The sequence below is a fragment of the Vanessa cardui genome, chromosome 22, assembly GCF_905220365.1.
Source record: "Vanessa cardui chromosome 22, ilVanCard2.1, whole genome shotgun sequence".
NCBI lineage: Eukaryota > Metazoa > Arthropoda > Insecta > Lepidoptera > Nymphalidae > Vanessa > Vanessa cardui.
This window is the reverse complement of record NC_061144.1, coordinates 289,052-305,005: the sequence shown is the minus strand read 5'-3', so window position 1 is coordinate 305,005 and position 15,954 is coordinate 289,052. Positions and strand designations below refer to the sequence as shown.

General features: G+C 34.1%; 1 protein-coding gene and 1 non-coding gene across 3 annotated transcripts in view; one reads left to right on the top strand and one right to left on the bottom strand.

Moving 5' to 3' along the window:
• The window catches only part of LOC124539360 (NADPH oxidase 5), an 82,021-nt gene that overhangs the window by 53,142 nt on the left and 12,925 nt on the right, over nucleotides 1-15,954 (bottom strand). The gene's annotated exons all lie outside the window — the stretch shown is intronic.
• On the top strand, nucleotides 7,115-7,187 carry Trnar-acg. The gene has a single exon. It is a non-coding gene; the product is annotated as a tRNA-Arg (tRNA).

The following is a 15,954-nucleotide window of genomic DNA, read 5'->3' as shown; positions in this document are numbered from 1 at the left end:
ACTGAATATTCATGTGCTTAATTTGTGTTTATAATTAATATCGTGCTCAGCGATAAAGGAAAACATCATGAGGAAACCTGCAGGTGTCTAATTTCATAAAAACTCTGTCACATATGTATTTCACCAATTCCCATTGGGACAGCGTGGTAGAATATGTTTCAAACCTTCTCCTCAAAGGTAGACGAGGACTAAGCGCAGGAGTGGCAAATTTACAGGCTTTCATAGGAATTTTTTTTACACATATACCATTATCTACCACAGGCTTACATGCAGTGGTTTATTTGGTGCCGTTACCGTCTTGCCATTAAAAATGGTTTTTGCCTGCCGGCGGGCGGGCGAGGCGCAGGCGCAGGCATCGTTGATCAATATCTCGCGGCTAACAAGCGTCCGGTTTCCATAAAAAGTATATAATTAAATCTATCAATCACGCGGCCAACCTGTACTTGTCAGAGTGCAGCCACACTGGACGTATCACCTTAACATTGTTATATATTCATTAATATTATAATTATATTTTCTTAAAGTATATTGGTTCTGTCAATTCGCTAGCTTATATGGCTGCAGATCCCGAGACTGCGAGGTGCTGAAGAACAAAAGTTCTGTTAAGAAAATATTAGACTCTTACCACACATAGGAAGTCCATGATATTAATGTATACTGTATAACACTGTATGTCTGGGGCTGTGCAATTGTCATTCCTTGGACCCATGAGCATGAGAGTAAGAGAGTTTACCTGTATCTCGATTTTTCTTGCTTTATTTTTTACTGGGAATTTCCGTGACCAAAATTCATTCAGTAAGATAGAATTTGGCTTTAAATAAGACTAATATCTCGTGAACAAGACAGTCGTAGATAATGTCTAAATATCGAACTCCAACAAGCAAAAATAAAAAACATGGGAAATATTCCGTATTTAATAACTGTAATAATAAAGACTCAATCGTTTATCAAGACATACAAATTGCTTTAGATCTTGTAAAATAAATAATTTTATATTCTATGTCTGCAATTTAATATTTCATAAGTGCAGCGATTCGTAAACACAAATCAGTTATCGCGATGGTCACTCCAGCGTAACAGTAACTTGGGGACAGATCTAATTAGGTACCATCAGCTGTCGCGTATAACATCCACATTCCGATCACGTGAGCTTCACATAGAAGTGACATTCAGACATATGTCAAGTTAGAAACTTCGAGGCGCTATGTAAGTCAATTTAAATGATGAAATCTCAATTATTAGACAAACGTCGTGAGTTGTTGTGGTTTAATGTCGTTCTGTTGGTATGTGATGTGTTGGTATCATGTGTGTTGGTTACCTTTAACTAGCACATTCGCGCGACTTCCTATATAAAATTAAAATATTATGTAGTGAATATTTTGAAATAAATATATTTTGTGTATAATATGATAGAGGAGAAGCTCCTTCATCTGGAGATAATACTGAGTTTAGGCTCAGATCATTCTTGCTATAAAAATGCATTGAATCAAGAAGTACAATTTTGGCTATTTAGGTTAAAAATGATTTAAATCAGCTGACAAGATTTAGACTAAACTGACCAGAAATGTTGTAAGGTAAATAAAAGCTTGTAAAAAAAAGACAATCGATAATTCGATCGATAATCGATATATGATAAAACTTGATACGTTCAGTGTGGAATCACCTTTATCATAAAGCAGTGAAAAAGGAAAGATATACAAGTTTACAAAATAGCATATTTAGCCGCGGACAGGCATCGTTAGCGCGGCCGGCTGTTAATTAGAGAATAACTTAAATGTATTGAATATCATTTTTCTAGAGAACACCGCCCATATCCTTATTAAGACTATCATGTGTTTGGATAACAGACGCAATTAAATTTCGATCTATAATAAAATTGAAACGGGGCCGTTGCTCGTGTAGTTCTTGTAGGAACATTAATCATTGTGTAGATAATAAAAATACTTTTATGTTGATGGCAAGTAAACCTGTTGCTACACATATGGCAAGTATTTCAAGGACATTACATTTATTTCGAATGCCTGCATTATGGTACCAAGCTGTTAAAAAAGATTATTTGTGAAATACAAATTTAGGTGAGTCATTTATAACAACGAAGAAGAGAAATGAACCAAGAGTAGATCCCTGAGAGACCCCACAGTAACTGGAACTATGTATTGGAGATGTCATTCCATAAATATCAATGTTCCGACTTCAATTGCGTAGGTACAAAATCAGTAAAATAATTGCAGCTTCTCGCATGCACTTTTTATAACTTTTAATGTTACTAAAGCTATTCGTGTACGATGTAAAAATTTAGTGGTTAATAGTTTTGTATCTCCGCTATGGACATCTTGACCAATTTTAGCCACATAGAAAACTAAATATGGATTAATGGTAATTAGAAATGCTAAGACGATTATAAAATTATACGGTGTCAAAGAAACACTTTGATAATTTAAATTCAACGCCATATTAGCACAAGTAATAACAATTTGTTAAATTCATATAAAAATAAATATAAATCGATTAGCCTGGTTCGAACAAACATTTTTTATAGCAATTAACCTCATATCTAAAATATATTTTAAGAGTCAAAAGTTTTGATTACATTTAGGCTTAGGGGTCCTTAGTCATTCCAATGTGAACTTAAAACTATAGCGAGTACATGTAAATTTGTAGCAAAAATCTTGTTATTAATAGAAATAGAACGGAAGGTTACATTATAATATTTTGAATTAAAACGATTGCTATAATTAATAGTAAATATAAATATTTGGAAAGTATGCATTTATATTATGTTATTTAAGAGATGGGAGGGCTTTGCGGAGGCTCGCTCGCAATACCATAACACCTTTTTATTTTAACATAAATCATGAATACTACGTAACGTGACAAACTCCCAACCAAAAGCCTTTTTTTGTAAAAGAAAATGCTTGTTCATTACACGGGTGACCCTTCCAAAGCTGAATGCTTTTGAGTTGTATTTTCAAGAACGAAATTGTTGTTCAATAAACATATAATTAAATATGTAAATAAAAAGGTATCGGCGTTTTTGTGATAATGATAAAGTTTTGAGCTGTGTCAACTTATTTTTTTCGAATGTATGTAAGATATAGTTATGTCAATATATTTCAATGATGTCATTGCACAAAATCGTTTGTTTTGGCACCTCTAGTATAATGTATTTGTCGATAACTCGTGCGTAACTGCGGCGACTCGATAGTTTAATATTAACTAAAGATTGTGTTTTTCAACTGTAGGTCGTGACCGTCTGGGTAGGCGCATAGCGTTACTCTAGGCATTTAGTTTAAAGAAATAACTTATATAAGAAATTATTATTATTTCCTTTTCTCATGTACCTATTATCAGTGCAAGTCTCACTCGAGTTAAAATATATATATTTATATATATACATATATGTAGGAAATGTTTTAAAACCACTAACATGTTTTTATTATAAGTTCGCCCGAATTTATCGACCTGTAAAGGAGCCGCATATTCAAGAACTTTGGAAAACACTTCTACAGTGCGTATTATCTTACATAGAAATATCTTTTTATATGCGATACTCGTTTCGATATTAAATGCAATTACTTTATATTATCTGTTTATATAATTTAAAGTCTACACAGCGTTTAGAGCAACTTTTTTTAGCGTAAAGTGCTTTGAAGCATAACTCGCTTCATAATTGTCATCCCAGTCATTCCAAGCTCAGCGGTATTGATGCAAGGTGAGGTGTGGAATACTTAGACGGTCGACTGCCTGATCACTGCCAGTTGGTATGTGGTACCCTATGCGTAATAAATTATAGACGATCTATATTACAATTATGAAAATTAATATTGATATTTTTTTTCATGGCGATGTATATTGTACTTGTAAATTTACAAAGCAATAATGCTTTCGAATTATTTATATACTTACCTACTGTAGATTAGATATTTTATTAAGATGGTGCTGAAAATTATAACGATATTGGATCACTGGTAAGATGTTTTGTGGTGTAAAGCGCTTAAATATTGTCTGAAAAGAATATCTTTACGATTTTGAGTAACTACTAAAATATCACCTCTTTATTTATCAAATTAAATCAATTATATTCAAGTTAACTTTAAAATGACGTTTTTGAATCGTCAATTTTTAACACTAACATCTTTTCAGGAAGCAACCTATAGCGAGAAGAAACGGCAAGAAATTTCATGGCGCTTGCCTGGGTTTGAACCTCCAATCACCGGTTGAGATTCCGTTCTAACCACTGAGCCATCTCGGCTCTTAAACAACGCTTTACTTATATTTTGTATAGCTCGTAATAGAACACGAAGAGATATAAACTCGAGTAATACTTTGCTCAACCATAGCCGGCTTATAAAAAGCATTGGCTCTGAGTGTCTTCCATTATTTTAATACATCACATCTGACGAGTCTTCAATGGGTCGTTACGTGCTTCTAGTTTGAGATTCAACGACCGTATTATGAGCGTCCTAATGGCCGACAAAAAACCCTTAAAGGTGTTTCGTTCGCAGAAGCAGTACGTACAAGGCGTCTATTACCATACCAAGTGAATAGGAGACTCGCTTATGGTAATCATCGTAATTTATGACTCTATCGCTAATTATCGCACTTTTTATTATAACTGGGTTCTGTTTAATATTATTGATTGTAGGAACACGCTGTATATTTACTTAATTATAATGTAATAGACTCATGTTAATCTACGTCATCGAATTTTAACATATCATTAGTAATAAATAAGGTATTGGTACAATGTTTTAATGTAACGTATGTATTACAAATAATACTTTATCTTTGTTAATATTGACAGCCTCGATAGATAGAGAAATTTATAAGGCTGAAAAACCAGGCTCTCAGTTAAATTACCTAGGTCGGAATAATAGCATAAAAAAATCCGAGTTTTTCGCTCAAGAAACAACTGATCTAGCTTTGGAAGTTAGAAGCATTCACTCTCCTGTAGTGAAAGAGAATTGAATTATAGATTGAGGTAATGGATGCTACGAAACTGGAGAATTTTTACGTTGGTCTTGGTTGTGTGAGTTAGGCAAAAAAGTAACCTATGTCCTTCCTTGAAGTTTAAGTTTGCTTCATGGCAAATTTCATTAAATTCGGTTCAGCGGTTCGGTTCAGACAGACAGTTACTTTCACATCCATAATTTTAATATAATAGATATTGTATGCAAGGATCCCTAAAGTCCGTGCGAAAGGGCATGCAGATATGTTAATCGTCCCACAATCACATCAACGGTGCTTAGTTTCTTTAACACCTATTTTGTAAACTAGTTCTCACATCGCAGTCGGACTTGTTTGATGACCTTTTTTATCGCTGGAAAATGCATTTTGCACGACATTCACAAGTGGGGATGCCCTTCGGTCAAGGGCCACAATACTCCTGGCGAGTGCTGAGGCCAAAATCACCTTCGCTTACAGAGCCACACCAAGCCATTAACGGCGCACCGTCTGGGTGGTACTATGAATCGTTACATCGATACGATCTCTGATCTTTCTGATATGTTAATTTATATAAATACCGACTAAAATACATTGATTTATAATATATTGACATATATTTACGAGTGAAAATGTTATGAGTCTAATTTTATACATATTTTCCTTACTGTGATATTTTAATTTGACATCGCCCTCAAATCTTCACTTACATGAGATCAATATATATGATTAATTAAACATATCATTACTATAGAAGCATTACAATATATTGACATACATACAATGTATGAAACGCATTACAGTTCTTGTGTCATTAACGTCGGATAAAAAGCAGTCTAAGTTTAAAGTAATGACTTTCTAATTCAACGCGAGGTGCAAGTAAAAACGAGTTATGCTTTGATTATAATACTCGTAACGTGAAAAAACAATCTAGCCCGCGGTGCCTTCTGTAGCTTATAAGGAACCATTAATGAACTGAAACGTACTAACAGACTTTTTCATTCACGATTATACCGCAAAGATATTAATATGGTGGATCGGAGCTACGTATACGGTGTAATTATGTGATAAGCGATGATCAAGTCCGCTTAAGGCCTCGACTCGATGACAAGATTCCTATTACCATGGGCTATAAATCCCATGTCTTCTTCGTACAGCTCGGCGCGCTTATGTGGAAGTTATGTCTGAGTTGATGACGGATGTAGGATTGTCAGTCGCGGGCATGAATCGAATTTGTAATGAATATTTGTATATAGATGAACCGAGATGGCCTCGTGGTTAGAACACGTGCATCTTAACCGATGATTTCGGGTTTAAGCCCAGGCAAGCACCATATATATATGTGCTTAATTTGTCTTTATAATTCATCTCGTGCTCGGCGGTCAAGGAAAACATCGTGAGGAAACCTGCATGTGTCTAATTTCATTGAAATTCTGCCACATGTGTATTTCACCAACCCGCATTGGAACAGCGTGGTGAAATATGTTCCAAGCCCTCTCCTTAATGGGAGAGGAGGCCATTAGCCCAGCAGTGGGAAATTTAAAGGCTGTAACTATTTGTTTATATATACACCAGCGACCCGCCCTTCGATTGTCATTAAACAATACAAACCACTATGTCCCTGCGTTTATCTTCTAAGTTAAATCTTCAATATCTTCAAAAATATTCAGTAAATTAGATGCTATAAAGTACCTTCATTGATCCATATAAAATGCACAATGTATTTAAGACTGTGTTGCTTAAAATCGCTTCGAAAATAAGCCATTTATTTCTCGTGAAAAGTAAAGAATATGAAATGGTTATTGTGAGTTATCCCCGAGAATAGAAATATACAATCGCGAACTTTTTTGTTGAATTTAGTAAGATGTAGAAATTTATTAAGATGTAGTCAATTATTTTGATCTATCTCGTAGGGTTAAGTCAGCGATTGCAATGAAAGCGAAAAATAAATATATTTATTTACGACATCACATCACTAACCTCTAAAATGTTCTGTGTTATCCTACAATTTTGTACCTTGCTCTTGAATCACTCCATCTATTAAAAAAACGAATCCACATTCGTTGTGTAATTTTAAAGATTGATTTATACTCTATAGTGATTATAGTGATAAACTTATTAAAATTCAAAATATAATTACATATTTTACAGATTTTATCGTCTGAAATCTGGCCCTGTGGCGCAACGGATAACGCGTCTGACTACGGATCAGAAGATTCCAGGTTCGAATCCTGGCAGGGTCGAATTATTTATATTATTTTGGTATTTGTATACAAATTTAAAAGATCAAGATTCTGAGCAAAATAAAGTTTAATTAACCTTTTTTTAAAAAAATAATTTTATGATAAAAGTGTTATTTGAAGGCCAGATGGCAGATCAGAAACGGAAATGTAAAGGTGAGTGGTGACCGTGTTCCATATGTAAAAGCACTTTTAGAAATATGCTCGTAGACACCTCCTTAGGGTGTCAATGAGTTGCAAACTAGTCACTTTAATTACACTAATTTTCTGACACCCGTACACAGTATACGCTGGAATAATCGCGTACAGGCTTGGCAGTCCCACGATTAAATAGTACGGTCAGGTTGAGACCTCCACGTGGAAGTAAAACCACGGTTTACCCGAATTGAGCGTCTCAACTTTTTAATTTGACTACACAATTTACTTCAGTCTCGTTAACTTCTAGTATTGCGTTACTAATGGAGTATTGTTTATATATATATATATATATATATATATATGTATAATAAGTTAACTCATTCTATTTTTATGTTAACGTAACTCATTGAAGAGTCGAGATGGCCCAGTGGTTAGAACGCGTGCATCTTAACCGATGATTGCGGTTTCAAACCCAGGAAAGCACCGCTGTTTCATGTGCTTAATTTGTCTTTATAATTCATCTCGGGCTCAGCGGTGAAGGAAAACTTCGTGAGGAAACCAGCATGTGGCAAATTTCATAGAAATTCTGCCACATGTGTATTCCACCAACCCGCATTGGAACAGCGTGGTGGAATATGTTCCAAACCTTCTTCTCAAAGGGAGAGGAGGCCTTTAGCCCAGCAGTGGGAAATTACAGGCTGTTGTTGTTGTAACTCATTGCTCTGAGATGTAAGTTGTAGAACGGCTTGTATTAAAAGTAAGTAAGATTCCAACCAAGTAAGACAAGCAAAAACAAGAGACGAACGTCCTGTCCAGAAGAGTTTCCACTAAACTCCAAAACTATTTCATCATCATCATCATCAGCCTGATCTTGTCCACTGCTGGACATAGGCCTCTCCAAGTGCACGCCACTGTGGTCTTTATTATCAAAACTATTTGACGCAATTCAAAATAGCTGCTGGTCAGACATTCTAGTTTCAAGCTTCGTGAAGTTCTAATTGACGCTATATGAGCATGTGTGTTATCGGTGTTATGGTACAAACAGTGATCGTGATCTGATGTTATTGGACTCTTTGATTGATTGGTTAAGTTACTTGTGGTTTGTTACAATTAAAACAATTACAGATTTGAGATATCAGCTTATAAGTGCTTTAAATGTATAAGCGTCGGAAAGCTTTTACAGATATATCATATATAATTGTATTATGTAAAAAAAATGATGGATATTATTTATAATAACTTGATGGTAGATATATATCGCTAACAAGCAGTACTTAGTATTGTTAAGTTACAGTTTGAAAGTTGAGTTATTGTAGCGACAGGCACAAGGGACATAACATCTCAGTTCTCGAGATTTGTGGCGCATTGGCGATTTAAGTAATGGTTTATATTTCTTACGACACCATTTTCTACAGATTGTGTTGAATACTATCAAGTGGGCTATATAAAAAAAAAAACAAAATCTTTTTTTATTTACTATCCACTTATTGAATGTTATTGAGTATATATGTTATCTTTTAAATCTAAGTTGTTTTTTTATTTCTATTTAAAGTATTAACGTCAAAGAAAACAGTCTTGAACATTTTAAATCGGACGCATAAATGCTTCGCGCTGATTACAAACGCATATCGAAGCTTGAAAGTAGATCGGTGGATTGATATCACTTAAATCGATATTACGAGCGGAGGATTATGTAAATTCGGTCGGCACTTTGATATTATTCTAATTCTTAATTAGATTCGGCTTAGTGAGCTGGAGCGGCCGCTAGTGATTACATTGTGTCCGAATGTAATCAACATCTGATTAATATCGTATCGTAGAAATTAAAGGCCGGGGATAATTTTTTACAAATGTAATTATTAATCGAACAGGAATCTTCTAGTAGTCAACTTTTTTAGGAAAATTGTGCTCATATTAACTATAAGAGGTTCTGATTACTTAGTACTAAGACTCTGCGTGAGCAGTCCTATGAAAACACGATGAGAGCATGGCATTATCTACTCCATCCCAAAACAGTACTACATATATATGAAATGTAAATGTCGAAAAAGAATAATACTAAGTTCCTTGTCGGTTCTTTAATATAATTTCATTTAAAACATTCGAAACCGGTGGTAACTTCACTTAATATAGCTGTTAAAAGACGATTCCGGCGTTTTATGATTAAATTTATAATTGGACACATTTTACAAGAATTTAAGACTAATTTTTGTTTATTTTCCTTGTGTTTTACTGGCGTTTCTTTGAACTCTTAAACAATATCTGCCTCGCTCATCGGCCACGCTCGGCCGCGTACTTCCCATGTTCTAGACTCGATGGATAAAAACTGACAGATGCGTTCAAGACCTCGGGGTACTCGCGAGCTTGTCAGATTCATGTTTCTCATAATTCACAATATTGATAGTCAGTATAAATATCGCGATAAGTTTAATAAAAATAGTCCCGACCAGAAAAACCGGTGAACGAATGAATTAAAATTAATAAATCATTCCTATGTGCTCTCGTCGTATAACTCATTACATACATAAACTTTTGCAGCCAAACATTGTTTTACATTTACCTTAAAATCATCAAGTAATATTTTGGAATCTTCATTACCTATTACCAGTGGTTTGGCCGCGAAACTTCGTTTTCGGTCAAAAGATTTTCTTGGCCTTTCAAATCCTCCTTTTATTTTAAAATCTTTTATTTTCAATTTGTAATGTCTCTAACATTAATTTTTTATTAAATTGTAACAATTTAACAAATTTTGATCAAATGGCCTCTTTTCAAAAAAAGCTTTTGATAATAAGATCATAACCAATTTTTATGAGCAACTGTCCAATGGTCATGTTAAACAATATGAATTTATATATGTATCTTTTATTCTAATTAAGCCAAAAATCACAGTACAAACCATTAAACACTTAGTTTTGTAAAGCAAGGAAACAATATAATTAAAATGATATGAACACTTAATGTTCATTTAGAAACTTTGACTATCCTTGAATTACATAACACATCCAATAACTACAGCAGATATAAAGATGTTAGTTATTATATGAAGCATCCACGAAGTTTTCCTTCCCCGATAAGAATAATATGAATGATAGAAAGTAATTGAATAAATAAAAATTAAATTTTCTTGGTGCTTTATTTCTGTGCTTAACCCAAGCCACCTCAACTTATAGATAAAATAATGAAAAAAAGATATCTATTACTAAATGATTATCATCTTAGATTCTATCTACAATCATTCAGAGTTTCCACAGAACGGAAGCTGAGCAGGTGCATGCCATCTCCAAGATAACAATCATCTATTCGATTTCTTCGATAAGATCTCTGCTCTTCGATAATTGGTCTTATTCCCTAAGCATAAAGTGTATTTCACTATTTCGTTAAACGTGTATCAATTATATTATTTAACGCGCAAGTGCATCCTTTATTGACTATGAAACAAAAAAATGCTTGATTTAAAATACTTAAGTGTTTATAAATAGGATATTTTTCATTATTCCATTACATCAAAGCCAAAGATGTTTATTTACCGTTTTAACGCAACCGACTCTCAATAGCCTGGCTAGAATTTCGCTCTTAACCGAATAAGCCCGTGGGAGTATAACCTAGGGAATAGCAAAATGTGTTGAGATATTTTTTATCTAGTCGCACCTATTTTTTCCGAAGGTATCCGAAAAGTATTCCCCCTTTTATGTGGAATTCTTATCATCATTGATGGATTTCAACCATTTTATACCATCGCATCCCTTGCCAACGTCTGCTTGTGCTCCTTTTAGAGTGAAGGGATGCATCCCCTCACTTTTCCCAGGTCACAGGCATGACCCTGGGGCTTTAAACTCGTGTGTGGGCTGCGGGCATTCCGAGATAACGCTACTCGCATTCGGTATCATGTTTTAGCCCACGCGTCGATGTTTAAAAACTCTACAAGATGTCCTCACCTCAAAAATCATGTTTATCTGTATAGATAGTTTCAATTATTATATATGTATGCGCAGGTGACTCAATCTGTCACTCGCGCATACATATAGTCTGTCTGTTTGTTATCTCTTCATAACTAAGCCACTATATACATATTTAGGTATATTTAGATCGATATATAGATCATCATTGACGTAATTTGATTTGGCAAAAATGTATATTAATATTATAAATGTGAAAGTAACTCTGTCCCACTATCTGTTTGTCTGTCTGCCAATGAACAGAATTTGATGATATTTGAATATGAAGCAAATTTTAAATCCAAGAAAAGACATAGGCTACTTTTTTTGTCTAACACATGATAACCAACCCCTGATATGCAAGCGAAGCCGCGGGCGACAACTAATACACAGTATCAGTAACGTGACAGCCTCGTATTCCTGAGCTCAGCAAAGACCTATATGTTTGAAGAGACGATTTACACGGTTTATGTATGTACATATGCAAAAATCTTTTACGTCGAATACATGAAAAGTTATGTACTTACACAGACTTCATTGTGAATTATTCGGTTATATAATGTAAAAATATTACAACTTTTGTTTTATTTTCATTTTTTTTTTGTATCTTTCTCTATTTTTGTTCGTGGTGTGTACAATAAAATATTTCATTCATTCAAAAAATATGTGTAATTAAATCGTGGCATTCGTTTTGAGCGGTACACAGTCTTACGAGTTTATGTAATTCTACAAACATGTTACGAATAACAAATGTTTTATTTGACCTTGACATACCCACTATAATTTATTCATTAATTAAATTATTATTGATCATACATATTTCTTTTGGAGATTTAATGTGTCACGGCCGATGCTCTCAATGTAGTATTTTGCTCACTAGTCTAGATTGCTATCTAGAAATCGTACAGCGTATGAAATCGGACACTTTTTGACAGTAGGCTCTTACAAGCACTTTTGAGTAGACATTTTTCAATTTACAATTACATTGATATATGAAGAAAAATCGAGTAGAAATGAAGTGAAATCTTTTGTGAAAACAGTGGATTTTGTATAAATTAGAATTAAAATCACCGAAGAAAACCTTTTTTTTAATATTCCAAATTTAAAAATACTTCCAATATCCTCTGAATTTTATTCTTATAATGAATTTATAGACAGAGGTATCACGGTGTCGGGATGAAGCAAATATTGCGACAATAATACCCCGTACACGCAAATTTGTTCAGGCATTTATATATTATGGGGGATTAAACTTACATACATAAATAAGCTATGAAAAACTAACAGTGTGATAAATGTGTGATTACATGTGTGATAAACACCGAGTATGAAATTAATCAATGTCAATTGAATCAATCTCAACATACTGAAAATTAGGCTTGTGAGAATATTTTATACTTTTTCGGATTGCAGTTTGCGAAATTTGGTCTTCACGCTTTATCGACTGGACTGTTTCAAATTAGACTTTATCTTTTTTATGACATATTGGTGAAATAATAAATTATACTACTTAAAAAGAATGAAGTTTTTAAGTATTCAGAACTTCTAATCAGAAGAGCTGAGATGGCCCAGTTGTTAGAACTCGAGCATCTTCACCGATGATTGCGGGTTCAAATCCAGGCAAGCACCACTATATATATGAGCATAATTTGTGTTTATAACTCATCTCTTGCTCGGCGGTGAAGGAAAACATCGTTAGGAAACCTGCATGTGTCTAATTTCATCGAAATGCTACCATATGTGCATTCCACTAAACCGCATTGGAACAAGCGTAGTGGAATATGTTCCAAAACCCTCTCCTTCATGGAAGAGGAGGCCTTATACCAGCAGTAGGAAATTTACAGGCTATTACTTTACTTTTTACCTTTACTGCTAATCATGTCAAACAAAAAAAAATAGTAATTTTTTAAATTTAGCACTAAAATGTATGTCTTTGGTTATAAGAATGTATAGGTGTGCCTATTCAAATTTCCAATTTTCGCACAGCTGTAACAATAGTTAATTTTAACTGCGATAGAGTTTTAAGGATCTTGAATGAGCACCTCTCAAAAATATGAGCTAGTTCAGTCACATTTAAAGTATCACCATTACTGATTGCCACCATGCGAAATTAATACGGCTGACCTTCGCGATCGCTAATTCCGTCAGACACCAGCCTAATGAACACTACTTGCTACCTTAAAAGATCTCGTAGGTATTAGCGATGTAGGTCATGTTGGTGAGATTTAATGTGATTGGTCAGTTGCATATTTGGATCAGCCAATCATAATGGTTTATTGCCTGTCACATGTCTGTTCAATGTTTGAAAGCGATTTGAATTTCAATTATTTTTAAAATGAACTGTGCAAAGTCGAATGTCTAACTTTGATCTTTGGACATGGAATTTGTTAATTGTGACTATATTATTAGTATAAAATTCAATATGTATTCACTATATATGTATTTATTTTATTTCTAGTGCCCTTTCTGCTCATGTTTTACTATGAGACATTTTTTACTCAGACTTGTAAGACTGTACAGATATCTGTGCGACATAAGTCTGTGCTGAGCCTGTGTCTTGTGGATCAACCATAAGAAACATAGATCGTTCCAACGTCAATGCTCCACCAATCTTGGGAATTAAGATCTTGTCCATCCATAAGGACGTAAGATCTTAATTCTATTATTTTTTTAAATGACGTGGGTGTATTATTATCTTATATAATTCCCAAGATAAGAGCCAAGATAATAGTAGGCATAAGTCTATCGCTGCTTTTAAGATGCTTTCAAACCGGAACACAAAAATATTAATTATTATTATTTGGTGGTAGAATGTGTGACGAATAACTTGGTGTCTGAGCTTCTAAACGGTCCTACACCTTTTAGAAGCTCAGACAACAAGTTAACTTAAAAAAATATTATAAAATGTAATGAGATGCGAGACACCTTACAGTAAATAGTAATTCCACATCTATAGTCAACCATTTTTCCCTTGTAGAATGTAATAGTACGTCTTGTTACTTAAAATTTATTTATATACGCTATAGAGTTATTATGTTTCACACATAATGCATAAATAGAAACTATTCCACAAATAATTTAATGTTTGATGATTAAGTCGAGCCAGTCCAGGTTCTAAAGTAATAGCATAAGTTCATAGATATTATGATATATAGATAAAAACATATATTATTAATATTGATACCCGCATCCGTCATTACCTTATTGGGGATCTTCTAAAAACGATTAAACTTTTTTCACATTCCCATTCAACCTCCGATCTAACTACATATACCTCTAACCATAAACGTTGTGATCGTAACTCGTAAACACTGCACGTACATACATCACTAGTCTGTAGATCACTGATCTATAGATCTTCGGTAGATAGATCATTAGAGTGCGATCGATATAGCCTGCCGTTCATGCATTATTTATTATTATAAGTTGTTGCTGTGTTTTAGAGGGAGATGTAGAATTTTATTAAATAAAACATAAGATGATCAAAATAATAGTAAGACGTGATAATGATCAATTAAATGATACATTTAAACCTACAGCTATTTTCCACTAGCCACTCTTTATTTAAAAAAAAAAGATTGGGGATTCAAACCCGGGCAAGCATCACTGAGTTTTCAGTTGTCAGGTTTGTGTATTATTTATATAATGTGGCAGCATATGCCACATTATATAAATAATACATGTAGAGTCGAGATGGCCCAGTGGTTAAAACGCGTGCATCTTAACCGATGATTGCGGGTTCGAACCCAGGCAAGCACCGCTGATTCATGTGCTTAATTATTATTTATAATTTATCTCGTGCTCAGCCGTGAAGGAAAACATCGTGAGGAAACCTGCATGTGACAAATTTCAAAGAAATTCTGCCACACGTGTATTCCACCAAGCCGCATTGGAACAGCGTGGTGGAATATGTTCCAAACCTTCTCGTCAAAGTGAGAGGAGGCCTTTAGCCCAGCAGTGGGAATTTACAGGCTGCTGTTGTTGTGTTGTTGTTATATAATGTAATAAATCATAAAAATAAATCTATGGTATATATATTATAGGTTGGCGGTTATGCCAATGAACAATGGCAAGTGGTCACCACCGCAGTTCGCCAATACACGACCCAACTCTAGAAATAAGATGTTATGTCCTTTGCGCCTGTAGTTACATTGAGCCTCTTATCCTTAAATCCGTTGTTTTAAATTAAATATAGTGTTACACCACGTTATTATTATAAGCAAACTTAATATCTCTATAAAACGTTTTAAGTCGCGTATTAAGTGGTATATTTCACACTAAGCTCACACGATTGACGATCAAACGTGACACGCATGCGATGCCTGCCGTCACGACTTTAGCATTACCGGAGTAAGCACCAGCGTGACATTATCAAGGTCACAATATAAACACTACGGTGCTCGTAGCATTGTATCAATTTAATCTTCATATCTGTATTATTTATAAAACCGTTGACAAGGTTCGACTATAAGTCTTGTCTCGGCTGACTACTTGTGTGGGCCATTCGTCTAAGGTTGATTGTCCAACGCTATATATGATGCAACAATAACGGCCTTAAGCGATATTATAAATTTAATCCTGTAGATAAAAATCCATTTGATAAAAGCTTATACTTGTTGAATAAATAGTATTAAAAATCAATATCAAAATGTACTATACTTTACATACAATTCTTAAACGTTAATTACGAAGATTAC